The sequence below is a fragment of the Vanellus vanellus genome, assembly GCF_965231255.1.
Source record: "Vanellus vanellus genome assembly, chromosome: 4".
Classification (NCBI taxonomy): domain Eukaryota; kingdom Metazoa; phylum Chordata; class Aves; order Charadriiformes; family Charadriidae; genus Vanellus; species Vanellus vanellus.
In genome coordinates, this window is record NC_138909.1 from 67,037,030 (window position 1) to 67,050,157 (window position 13,128).

The following is a 13,128-nucleotide window of genomic DNA, read 5'->3' on the forward strand; positions in this document are numbered from 1 at the left end:
ATTCAATCTTGCCGTGCTTCTCTGACATTCTGATGTTACTGGTATCAAAGAAATATAAGGATCAATAGGATAATTTATAGTGGGTTGAACTATGGATAAAATTTCCCAGTAATTCTGTCACTGAGTTTGAAAAGAAGAAACTAAATTTTTTTTTTACTTTTTTAATTTGCCATATACTAAATCTTTAGAGGATTTTTTAGTAACCTTCTAAATATTTGCATTGGCTATAAGAAATGCAATTGGTATCTGCACTGAATCTTTAAAAATGTGTATAAACTCTACCTAGCATAATTCGTGCATTCAGAAATGTGTGGGTTTGTAGTAGCTGTGAATGTCATAGTGATGACAGCTGTCAATGAACTTCCAGACCACATAGGTGCAAAACAGGCCATAATCAAGTTTGAAAGCCCAGTGTGAATGTTGAGGAAGTAGAATAGTGTTAATGCCTGTTGTGGCATAGTTTCCTTCAAAAAGCCTGTCAGATTTTCTGTTAACTCTACTGGGCTGAAATTCAGGTCAATACAATCAATTAAAAACTTTCCTAACCCCTGTTTTTAAAATTTATGAATATAAATAATTTCAAGCTCTGAAGCTATTAGGAATGTTTGGAAAACATATAACTAGCCAGGCAGTTGTCACCTGTAAGCTAGTATTATTTTAGAGTTCTGGGCAACAAAACTCTTGGAATATGGCAAAGGTAATTGAGCTGTCTTTCTGAAACAAAATATTCTAGGAGACATTTTTTGGAAGGTTAACAGTTCTATAGATTTCATAACCTCTGGAAAAATTTAGGTAAAAGAAGAAATTTTCATCTATAAAAAACACTGCTATATCATTCCAAGAATTATTTTGTTGCTTACCAGAAGCCAAAAAGATATGTTTTCTTGTAGGAATAATCTCTAATAGAACTAGTATAATGATGAAGTGAGCATCCTAATATCAGTTCAAGAAGATATGTCACCTTTGAAGCAAATACCGTAAGCAGATCTATACTATAATTATGTTGTCTTGAACAAGATCATGTAATAAAGTCTAAGAAAGGGCTAGGAATTGTACGTACATCTGCTCATTCTTATTCCATTGTTTTAATCACAGAATAAATCTTTCTATGGCAGTCAAATGTTTCAAAAGCAGTATATTGCTTAACTGAGAACATATCTACATAACCAATATTAAAAACATAAGAAAGACATAAGAAACAATGCATTGCAATTTCACACTCTCCTTACTTTCAGACTTTTGAATTGCTGTAACCATTGTGCTTTCTAAAACTTTTTATTGACTGTTTTCAGGCTGAATGTCATGAAATATTTCAAAGGTGATACTGTCTTCTTTAACAATTGTACAAATGGTTTTTCAAGCAAGATATTACTAGTATTGATCAAATATACTGAATATCCTTTGAGGGGCAGCCAAACCATCTTATTTTTTTGTCAATGTTTGGATTTAAAGAGATGTTAATAAAGCAGTGTTTAGATAATTATAACTGGCTCTAGTAAGTCATGTCTCTTTTTCCTTTGCACACTAAAATAGGTTAAAAAAGAAGACAAAAGATTTATACTGTTTCTCATTTCACTGAAAAGTAGACAGAATAAAGTCAAAATCAATGTCAAACAGATTTAAAAGAAAAATATATTTGTTAGCTGATACTTGATTTCTGATACATTTCAGGAAGAAGGTGAGGTTTACTGAAAAATAAAAAGCTTGCTTATATGCCTATGTACCAAAATTTAAGTTTTCAAAGGTTTTTTGTTATTTTTGTGATATTTGAAAGCTTAGCATACACAACTGGATAGGCTCCAGCATGTCATTTAATCTCCGCTAGTGAGGTACACAAAGCTTTTCATAAAAAATGCAGTTGTTTACTATGTGATTTCAGAGAATAACCTTTCATTTCAGAAATTCAGTAGAGAAAAAATTGTCAGTCTTCGGAAAACCTCTATAGCTATACAAACCAAAATACCAGAACATCACATCAGGCCTCTCTAGGGCAAAGCAGACTGCCCACCAAATGCATTTTTTACCTAGGTCATGACAAATTACTTCCATATATCATAATTTTTCATAGCAACATAACTTGTGTAAGGGGTTTTGGAAGACAAACACGTTGTCAATATCATGTACTACTTTTAAAAATTAGTTAGAACCTTTCTGTTCTTCCTTTCCTTCTTCCTCATTTCCATTCTCAGCCAACACCACTGCAGTTACTGAATATGCTTTGGAATAGTATTCCACAGAAAATTAATTCATACTAAAGAGTCTGGTGCTTTTTATCTTGATACAATGATTTTCAAAATGCCTACATATAAAAAGGATCTCCGTTCAGGATTAACTGTCTTAGCACCTTCCATTAATCACAGCTTTTAACATAAGGATTACTACCGTCATTTCTGCCCTTCATCTTTCAGCAAGAAGATTTTTTTAAAAAAATAGCAGCTTAAAAATATTCTGATTCAACAAATTCCACTTATGTTTTGGACCACTGACTACCAGTAATCTTCACCTCAGTCTGTCTACATAATGAGTATTTTGATTGCGAATGTGGCTAATTGATCTATCCTGTACAAGTGACAGAAAGTGTAGCCTCCATAAAATTCTCATATTTCTCTCATGCTTCTTTATCATCCCTTTCTGGAAATTTAGAAATCTTCTACAGTAAAAGAGACAAAATCATACTTGTCTTGAGCAATTTAAAACCATTTGGCAAAGCTTTCAGGATCAGATTACTACATTCCTTTTCACTGAAATTAAAATGTATCTTCCTCCAAAGTATATTAAAGGATTTCTGTTTAGAAGAGAAAAATGAAATCCCAGAAGAGCATGTAGACTGTGATTGAAGAAATTGTCTCCAAAACTAATGCTTTCCTAATTTAGAGCAGGAATCTGAACCAGAAATGATGATAGCCATGAGTACTTGTCTTCTTAGGTTTGCCCAATATTTTATCCTTGACATGAATAACTAGCTATTAATTAAACTTGAATATCTGAGCAAAAAAAAAAAAAAAAATTCATATGGACACAGACATATCTGGAATGCAGGAGACATTATCTACCTTTCTTTCTGCTTTTGTGGGCTCTTGGATCTTTCCCATTCTTATTTTATTGCCTTCCTACCAAAGGAAATGCAAAACATTTCATTCAAACCCAGAAATACCAGTATTAGAATCAAACTAAATCAATAAAATAAAACAGATTTGAAAGCATAAAAAATAAATTATTTTTTTTTATATAATGGAAATACTGTATCCTAAATAGTCCATGTCAGCCTTTTGTCTGTCCATGTTCCTAAGCTGTTCAAGGAAGTATCATTGACATAAGATAAGAATAATTTTCTTATTTAACTGTTTAGTTCAGTTACCCAACTTATTCTGAGCGTTTCTAATGCAGTATCATTGAAGAAATTCCTGAGAGAATGCATATTGTCTACAGTATATTTTATATGGTAGAAAATTATGCAGAATTACGCATCAAGTGTTTATAGATTTTAAGAATAATATTGTCAACACTATCAACCCAATGGATATATGTTTATTTATGCAAAGTGGAGCCAAAGAAGATGCTGGGAGGACTATCCTACGATAGAGCTCCATAATCAGAGCAGGCAAGAAACTAAAGGTCATGAACTGAATCGGAAATAATCAGGGTTTGAATTTCTGGACAGTGCACTAATATTACAAGGAGAAATAGTCTATCTTTTGCTTTAGCCAAGTACTTCATTTTACAACTGAGAACAGCAATTTTCTTGAGCCTGTCATAAAAAGACTTGTTTTTCAGAAGCTTATATTTTTCAGATAGCTTTTCTAAGAACTTAAATCTTCAGCTTTATTCTGCCACATGGCATTAGGTTTAGCTCAAAACTAGCACTCGAGATTTGCTGAGTACCTAAGAAAGTCCTAAAACTCACTGTGGATGGGATAAACCTCACATTTTTCTTTAATAATGTCAAACCAATTATTCAGGCGTAACAGCAACTATACTCACTGCTTAGCCCTTTCTCTCACCTTTGCTTACTAGATACTGAGAAAAAGTGGGAATGTGGTCCATGGGATCATCTATCTAAGATTAGTTTTGCTCATTATCAAATAGGATGAGACTCATGGACAGGCTTATTAGTTTCTTACAGGAATTAATTAAGACTGCATCAATGTTAGCACAGTCTCACTTTGTCCCATTGCTTGGTTTCTTGTTTTCAATAATCTATCTAGAAATGTGATGTTGCAATTCTTTAAAACAGGGTATAAATCCTAGTCACCCTATAAGATGCCTAGGAACTGAGCATACTGAGAGCAATGTGTAATTAACAGTGTTATATCAATGTAAGTTTCTGCAATTACCTTTTTCCAGAAAAAAAATTTCAAAGCAAAGCAATGATTCTTAATATCCTTTGCTAGTTTTAGCTAGAATTAGGCTTTGACCATTCTGATTTTGTCACTCAGTGCTCAGTTTTCATATTACGTTTTCTTGCCTGTTCTGGTTTCTAGTTCTTGTAGAAGTCCTTCATTTTTTGCATTTTAGTTCATCAGGAAGTTACTTGCTTAGACAAAATAATTTTGCTTTGCCAAATATCTTGATCTTCCTGAACAAAGAGCTAATCTGTAAATAATTTATCCTAAAACTCCAGCCAGCCTTCCTAGGCTTCCTTCATCTTCATGGACACTTGCCAGGGGGATTCTGCCTAGCAGTTCCCTGAATTAGCTGGAGTCTGTTCTCCACAAGTCCAGAGTCCTGACTCTCCAGTTCACCTTCCCAGCTTTCACATGGATCTTGAACTCAGTCATCTTGCAATTGTTGTAGCTCAAACAGCCATTTAAGGTCACATTTACAGTGAGTTCTCTGCGAGCAGAAAGTCAAATAGAGCCTTTTCCCTGATCAGCCTCTGTAGCATTCATCACCACTAATGCCGTCTACAGTTTGATTGCAGTTACACACAGAGGAAAAGTTTGCATAGTCAAAATATCCCATGAAATTGAATTCCTGTAAGTGTAAGCCTTCTGCTAGTTGTTTGTAGAAAGCCTCATCCACTACCTTCTCCTACCTCCTCTTGCTCAGATGGTCTGCTACAACCTCCGTAGTGTTTCTTCCCCTTCTAATTGTGTCTTATTTCTGGCTTCATGCCAGAAATTCTGCACAGTGAAGCAGTGCCTAGATTCCCCCCTCTTTTTCTTTCCTGTTTAAATAGCCGTGCTCCTATTACATGCTCTGTCCCTCCAAGTCTCCATGACATCAATCACATTATACCCCAAAATCATGCTTAGGCTTGTGATTATTTTTTTTGTTGTCTAGAGTCTGGGCATTGGTATACAGATACCCAGCATAAGCTTCTGAATGCCCTTTCTTCAAAGCATGAATGTGAGAGTTGCCCTTCTACCTCACATACCTCCTCTGCTTGCATCCTCACTCACCATGCAGTTTCAGTCCTATCCTCCAATAAGCGTAAAGATCTTCTCTCCAGGCAACTAAGCCTGGTTGTATATCTGTTCTTTTGTAACTGAATATCATTTCTTCCCTATAGTCATTCATTCTAAACAAGGTGTCCTTTTGTTTTCTTGTTTATCATTCCCAACGCAAAGAAGCCTGTTCCCTTTCTCACGCATCTTCCTCACCTTACACTGCACCATATCTACCAGATTACACCTTCCTGAGGATGAGGCACCCTCACCATATCCATCTTCAACAAGGAGCACCAAGCTCTCCCTGCAACCCAAGACCTAGATGGTGGGATCCATCCTCAGGAGTTACATCTGGACAGAATGATGCAATACTAGAAGAGGTGATTGCAACAGCTGAGGCAGAAGAGTTCATCCTGTGGTGTGCTATTGAGATTTGTGGTTAATATTCTCTTAAAAACAGCACTTCTAGGCTTCCAATATGCTGTTTGAAAACTACTACGTGCTTTGCTCCTGCTTTACAGCTTATTCAGAAATCTTCTCATATTCCCCAGGTGCCAGATAAATTAGGAAGTCAAATACAAGTCTGCTCCGCACCTTCAAATAAGTCAGTACCAGCAGGGGACTTCTCACACTATCTGTGAGGTTCCGGTCATGGCTCACTTAACCTGTGATTGCTGGGTCTGCTGTACGCTGCTTCCTCCCATGCCATAGCATGAAAAAAGCAGCTTTTATTATTATATTTTTCCATTCTCACAAACACACATAAACACACCCCTCTAGCTTTCTTTTGCATATCTTGGGGGGGAGAAAAAAAAGTTAATATTTGATCTTTCCTTCAGCTCTGAACAAATGCAGCATTTCAAAATCTTTCTGTGTCTGTAAATACCATGTATGAAATGTAAAATGACATGTGTGATTAGTCATATTCAAGAAATAATACTGCGTGCTTTTATTGGCTGTGGAAATAATAGGCTGCTGACATGAGCAGAGTGAAAAACTCTTGAAAATTAAATGGACAATCACTGTTACAAAATACCAAAGAGAATATATTCTGGATACAGCTGCTCAAATTTTTTGAGAACTACAAAGTATTTTAAGCGTATTTTGAAGATCTGAACCATGACATTAAAAGCTGAGATTCCCTGCTCCACTGCAGCTGCAAAAATGTGCTACCTAGCACTAAGGGATTAGTCTTTATCCCAGCAGATTCTATTTAAAAAAAAAGAAAAAGGTCTATTTCCTGAAGCAGTGTCTCTCTGGTACATCTAGGAACATAGCTCCATGCTTTTATTATGAAAAGAATATTAAAAAAAAAAAAAGAAATGGAGAAAAATATGAAATATTCTGTTTTCAAAAGCTAAATGCAGATAAGGTTAAAATGCCTCATATTGTATTCAAATATCAGCCTAGAGTCCCTCAGTAACATGAATTATTTTCTAGATACAGATTAAACTCTTTAGACTTTATCTTTTTTTGCTTTGTGTGGTTCCTAGAACCATTTATTATATTTGCTATCATAGAATCATAGAATCGTCTAGGTTAGAAGGGACCTTTAAGATCCTTGAGTCCAACCATCAACCTAACACTGCCAAAACCACCATTAAATCATGTCCCTCAGCACCACATCTACCTGTCTTTTAAATACCTCCAGGGATGGCGACTCCACCACTTCCCTGGGCAGCCTGTTCCAATGCTTGATAACCCCTTCTGTGAAGAAATGTTTCCTAATATCCAATCTAAACCTCCCCTGGCATAACTTGAGACCATTTCCTCTTGTCCTATTGCTTGTTACTTGGGAGAAGAGGTCGACCCCCACCTGACTACAACCTCCTTTCAAGTAGTTGTAGAGAGCGATAAGGTCTCCCCTCAGCTTCCTGTTCTCCAGACTAAACCACCTCAGTTCCCTCAGCCAATCCTCATAAGACGTGTTCTAGACCCTTTACCAGCTTCATTGCCCTTCTCCGGACACACTCCAGCACCTCAATGTCTTTGTAGTGAGGGGCCCAAAACTGCACACAGTACTCGAGGTGAGGTCTCACCAGTGCCCAGTACAGAGGGATAATCACTTCTGTAGTCCTGTTGGCCACACTATTCCTGATACAGGCCAGGATGCTCTTGGCCTTCTTGGCCACCGGGGCACACTGCTGGCTCATATTCAGCTGGCTGTCGACTAACACCCCCAGCTCCTTTTCTGTGGGGCACCTTTCCAGCCACTCTTCCCCAAGCCTGTAGTGCTGCATAGGGTTGTTGTGACCCGAGTGCAGGACCCGGCACTTGTTGAACCTCATACGATTGGCCTCGGCCCATCGATCCAGCCTGTCCAGATCCCTCTGTAGAGCCATCCTACCCTCAGGCAGATCAACGCTCCCACCCAACTTGGTGTAGTCTGCAAACTTACTGAGAGTGCACTCAATCCCCTCATCCAGGTCGTTGATAAAGATATTAAAGAGAATAGGCCCCAGTACTGAGCCCTGGGGAACACCACTTGTCACTGGCCGCCAACTGGATTTAACTCCATTCACCACCAATCTCTGGGCTCGGCCTCCCAGGCAGTTCTTTACCCAGTGAAGGGTAGACCCATCCAAGCCATGAGCAGCTATTCATACCAAGGCAGCTATTCACACCAAAAGCTCATTGCTGAAGAAATTTTATTTCAAATTTAAGAATGAACAACTGTAAAGAAAATAAGCATTAATTAACATGTTAACTCATCAATTGTCACATTTTATTTGTTTGCATGCTAGCTTTATAATGTGTTAATGATATAAGTGGAAGTGACAGTAACTATAAAGTACATTAAAACAGTGCTAGGAATAGATACTAATCTGTAAATTCGGTGTTACTTGTTAGACCTAGGATTGCAGACATTTTTCACTAATTCCCTGGAAAAGAGAATTCTAGACTAAAAATATGTTTTTTTCTTGTGGAATATATTTTGTCATTTAGATCACCTGGATGTTGACATCTGAAAAGAACACCGAACTAACTGGTTAACGGCATGGTAGCTAGCAATTCATGTGCCACCTCCTTCTGAAGTTTCTGCAACTGTGATATGGACAGAAATATTTTCTTGATTAAAACTAAAGCTAACAGTAACAATAGTAATGAAATGGCATTGCTGTATGGCTTCAGTTATTTATAAGTGTAACATTAGCTCAGGATTTACCTCCCCAGTTTTAAAATATGATGGCATTGAGTGCTTTACTTATGTAGCTAGTGAACCTTTTTTGTTCCCAAATTACTTACAGGATGTGTATATACTTCTTTTTTTTTTCTTTGCAGTTCCTTTATTTTTTTCTCTTTTCTGTATCTTCCTTCTCCGTTAATTTTTAAATCTTTTTCCTCATCTCTGTTTTGAAGGACTGGGTGTTTTTCTGTTTTCTAATTTAGTCTCCCTTAACTTCCTTGTTTTTCACTTAAGTCTTTGAAGTGACCTTTCAGCACCTCTTAGAGGACATTTCAATCAGGCTGTTTTCAATAACCTTGCCAGGCATAATTTAACTTTTGTTTATTTATTTATTTCAAGTTATTTTGGAGCCAAAATTGGCTGTCTTTAAGCTGTGAACAGTCTGTGTTGTCCTCTCAGGCCATTTTCACTAGTTCAGCCAGTGCAGCAGGTATTGCAGGTCATCTGTTCTTTGCCACGAAACTCTCCTTTATGGCTTGGTCTTTCTCATTCTTCTACACTGAAGAATTATTAGAATGATAGATCAATTACCTGGAACTGAATACATCCAAGATACAGATTCAAACAAAAGATTGAAAAAAATGTTTATAGTTACTAATTCAGTTACAAATTTTAATATTTTAAATTATTTCAATATTATTTCTAGCTTCTGAATACATATCTTATTAAAATTATAACATTATTAAGGAAGTCATTATTATGGAAGTATATACTAAAGAAATGCACATAAGGAAAAAAATTAAGTAACTGTTAGTGTATAAGTATGTCTACATGCATGTTTTAGGATAGGTTACGCCTAAAAAAGGTGATTTATCTGCTGAGATTTAAAAGGTACATTACTACTTTCCCTGTGGCTTCTGGGTTTGGGGGATTTTGTTTTTTTAATGCTACAAACCTTTTCTTTCTGATTCAATAATTATATTTTTTACCTTATTAATTCAAGTTTTATCTCTCCTAGGTAAACCTAGTGAGGACTGGGGACTTATTATATTTGAATATAAAAAAACAAACTAACAAAACAGATTAAATATTACCATGAAAATGGCTCTAAGAATTGCAAGATCTGAAGTTTTATTTGCAACTGTTTCTTAACATATTTTTTTACTCAAAATATAATAAATTACTTCAAGAAAACAAACACACTAAAGTCTTGAAGTCTGAAATGCCTGCTTTGTTGTGAGTCATCTCTCACGCTTCTCAAACTATTCAACACACCAAACAAACAGATACAAAAATTGAAAAACAAAATAAACAACAACTCTATTAGAGGTTAACTTTAAATTTCAGTTGAACTTTAAACTCAATCAGGTTTTAGGTACAGTTATCACACTGGCTTTTGGACAGAATTATGCCCTACCGGGTTTTTTTTGTGCAAAACGCAACAAGCTGTCACCAAGACTCTTTATTAGTAATATAGAAGACCACAGGCTCTTCTAGTGAGAGAGAGCCTTTCTTGAATATGCTCAACTAAAGCCTTCAAGTTTTTGAATATGGATTTTGCCAAATTTTTGTGTGTACACATGTTCAATTAGCATGAAATGTTAAAGCATGTCTGTACTGGTTTTATCATTCAAGGACAATAGACAATATTTCATTGCCTAAGTAAAACAGATTTAATTGCTAAACAAGATTTCAAGGAACTGAACTTCATTTTAATCACAAACAAGCTGCAAGGCAATTTTCAATTACAGCAAGCTTTTTATTTTTATCCAGCTGTGTATCCCTGCTGATTCCTGAAATTACATGTAAATTGTCCCAGATTTTGAAGTGCTACACCTACTGAGGTTTTTCTTTTGTCAGCTGATGAAGTATCTGTGATTAGAAACTCACTAAATTGGCATTTTTAAGATTCATTACCCCACCCTGTATATTTTTGGACTGGATGATTGAATATGAAGAAGGTTTTGTTGTCCCAAGGGACATTATTCTTCCTAATTAGGCTGTTGGTAGTGCAAACTGCTCACCTATCCTGCAACAACTTCAAAAGGTAATATAGGAACTAAGCTTTAGAGAAGAGTCTATTGGGTATTGAGGAATCAGGTCAATAACTCTTGTCTTAAAAAAAGTTTCATATAAATTCACCCTGGAACAGTTTGCATAATGATGCTGCCTTTAAACTTTTACGACTATTCCACTAATTGTTCGTATCTTAGATTCAGGGAATCGCATCTGTCTGTATTATATTTAACTCAATGATTCGTATTTATGAGCTATGTATTTTAGTCAGAAGATATCAAAATAACTCGGTCATGTGTTGCTGCTGCTGAGTTGACTATAAGGTCACTACAAAGAACTTTTTGTTTTGCAGTAAGATAAATACATAGATAGAAGATGGATTTATTCATTTCTTGATACTGCCAAATCCAGAAGTGTATCTCCACAGATGCAAGATGCTGCTAAGATTAGCTATCTATTTAAGCTTCAATTAAATTAGTAATTCAAAGCATAATATTATTAATAAATTATTATTAATAATATAAATTACTATTTATGTACAGGTGTTATGAAGTACAGACACAAATCTGATTATTATAGCTCATAGCTGCAAGCCACATTTGTTGGTAGTAATTTGACAATTTTAAATTTCTACAAAACCAGTCACGTGGTTCTTCTTTTAAATACGTTATTCCTCTAAATTAGGTGTCACAAACAATCAGTTATATTGGTCATCTTAAATTATTTATGAATTGTATTCATCTAAGTAACAATTCTCCAGTAGTATGAGAAAAATTTATCATTTTATAGAACTTACTATCAGATGCTCTTTTAAAAAAAAGAGTAAAAACCCTACTGTCTCAGAGGCAGTATTTACCCTTGTCCTGGGTTGAGGTAAAACAGAACCCATTTTCTGTTTTACCATTTCACTTTGCAGCTAAGCCTCTTCTGACTAACGGAACTTTCTGAAATTAACAGCATATTGTGCAGAAACTGTTCACTCTCAAAGTGATAAGACCTGATTAGTTGTAATTTATGCCAAGGAATAGTATGCAGAGAGGCTTTTGCTTGTACTTATTGCTATATCAACCAGGGGCAGCTACTTTGTTTTTTACCTCATTGGAGGGTCAGAAGCAGAAGAGCGTAGAGGTCCCTCACACCTGCGGGGAGGAGCGGACAGGACAGGTGACCCGAAATTGACCAACAAGGTATTCCATCCCATCTGCCTCATGCTCAGCATAAAAGCTGAGGGATCAAAGGGTCAGCTGTCTCTTTCTTCAACAGCCAATGTCTGAGGAGGACTCTGTTTGTCTGCCTTTGATCACAATCTGTGCATTCCTGAATCCAGATCCAGAATCCATCTGTCATTGACTCCAGTCTGGGACTTTGCCCATGCCTGTTGGTGATGTGATTGTCATCCTGGGAGCTCAATAACTGGTTTTGTATATATTGCATGTATTTCATTTTTTTTATATTAATTTATTAATATTTTCATTAAAGTAGTTTAGGGTTTTTTTTCTAAACTCATGTCTCTTTCTCTCTGTCCCTCCTCTCCTAGATCAGGGAGAGGTGGGGGAGAGCATCTGTCATTCATTTTCATTGGCCAGTCCAGCCCAAACAATGACAACCCTTGAGGATCAAACACATCATTACAACAGCAATTTTCAGGTTTCTTTGGGGATGTCTGTGTTATGGACTCATGTCTTGAATGGATTTAAATCAGTGTGCAAAACTATGTATATATATGCCAATATTCAAATTCATAATTAATGTGCTCATGGTGTTGTAGCAAGCCAAAGGTAACACAACTGAAAAAAATCTATTTGCTAGAGCGTACTAAAAAAAAAATCTTAAAAGTAAAGCTTGACTCAATTTCCTGTAACATTTGCAAACCATTTTGCCCTGTGATTTTTATCGTTATAATTTCTTCCCCTGTCAATAGTTATCCACTACTGCATTTGAACATGAACCCGTTCAGGGTTGTGTTTTCTTTAAAATCCCCTCCAACTGTAATTTTAAAGAGGTTGTGTTTTATCCTCGAGCTTATGATTCCAAACATATTTTACTACAACAAACCAGAACTCTTGACTATTTTGAAACAAGTAAACCGCATTGAAATTGTACCCTAAGGAGCAAGAACATAATGAAGGAGAATTTATTCACTTTCTGCTTGCAAAATACCTTTACCTCCCTCTCTCTCTCTTTTTTTTTCTTTTTCTTCTTCTTCTTGAGTGTATCAAGTTAAGGTTGCTGCTCAAAGAACAATGCAAATGATAGTCACAAATGTTTTTACAGAAATGATCTTAAATGTTGTGTTTAAAAATAACATAGTCATAACTGAGTTCCGTTTCCCTTTCTGAAGTTAGCTACATATGGTCTACCAATCTAGTATTCTGCACTTAGGCATTACTTTGCCTTTTCTTTGCATTTGTCAACTGTCACTTCCTTTCAAGCTAACATAATAAGAGATGAATTAAGGCAGGCAAGCAGGCTAATAGTTAAAATTACATTTTTTGGTAAAAGAATGTAAATTTAAATTAAATTTCATAGTTTCTCTCTGGACACGTAATTTTAAATTATTGTCCACTAAGTCCACTAAGCACTTTCAAAAAAGCA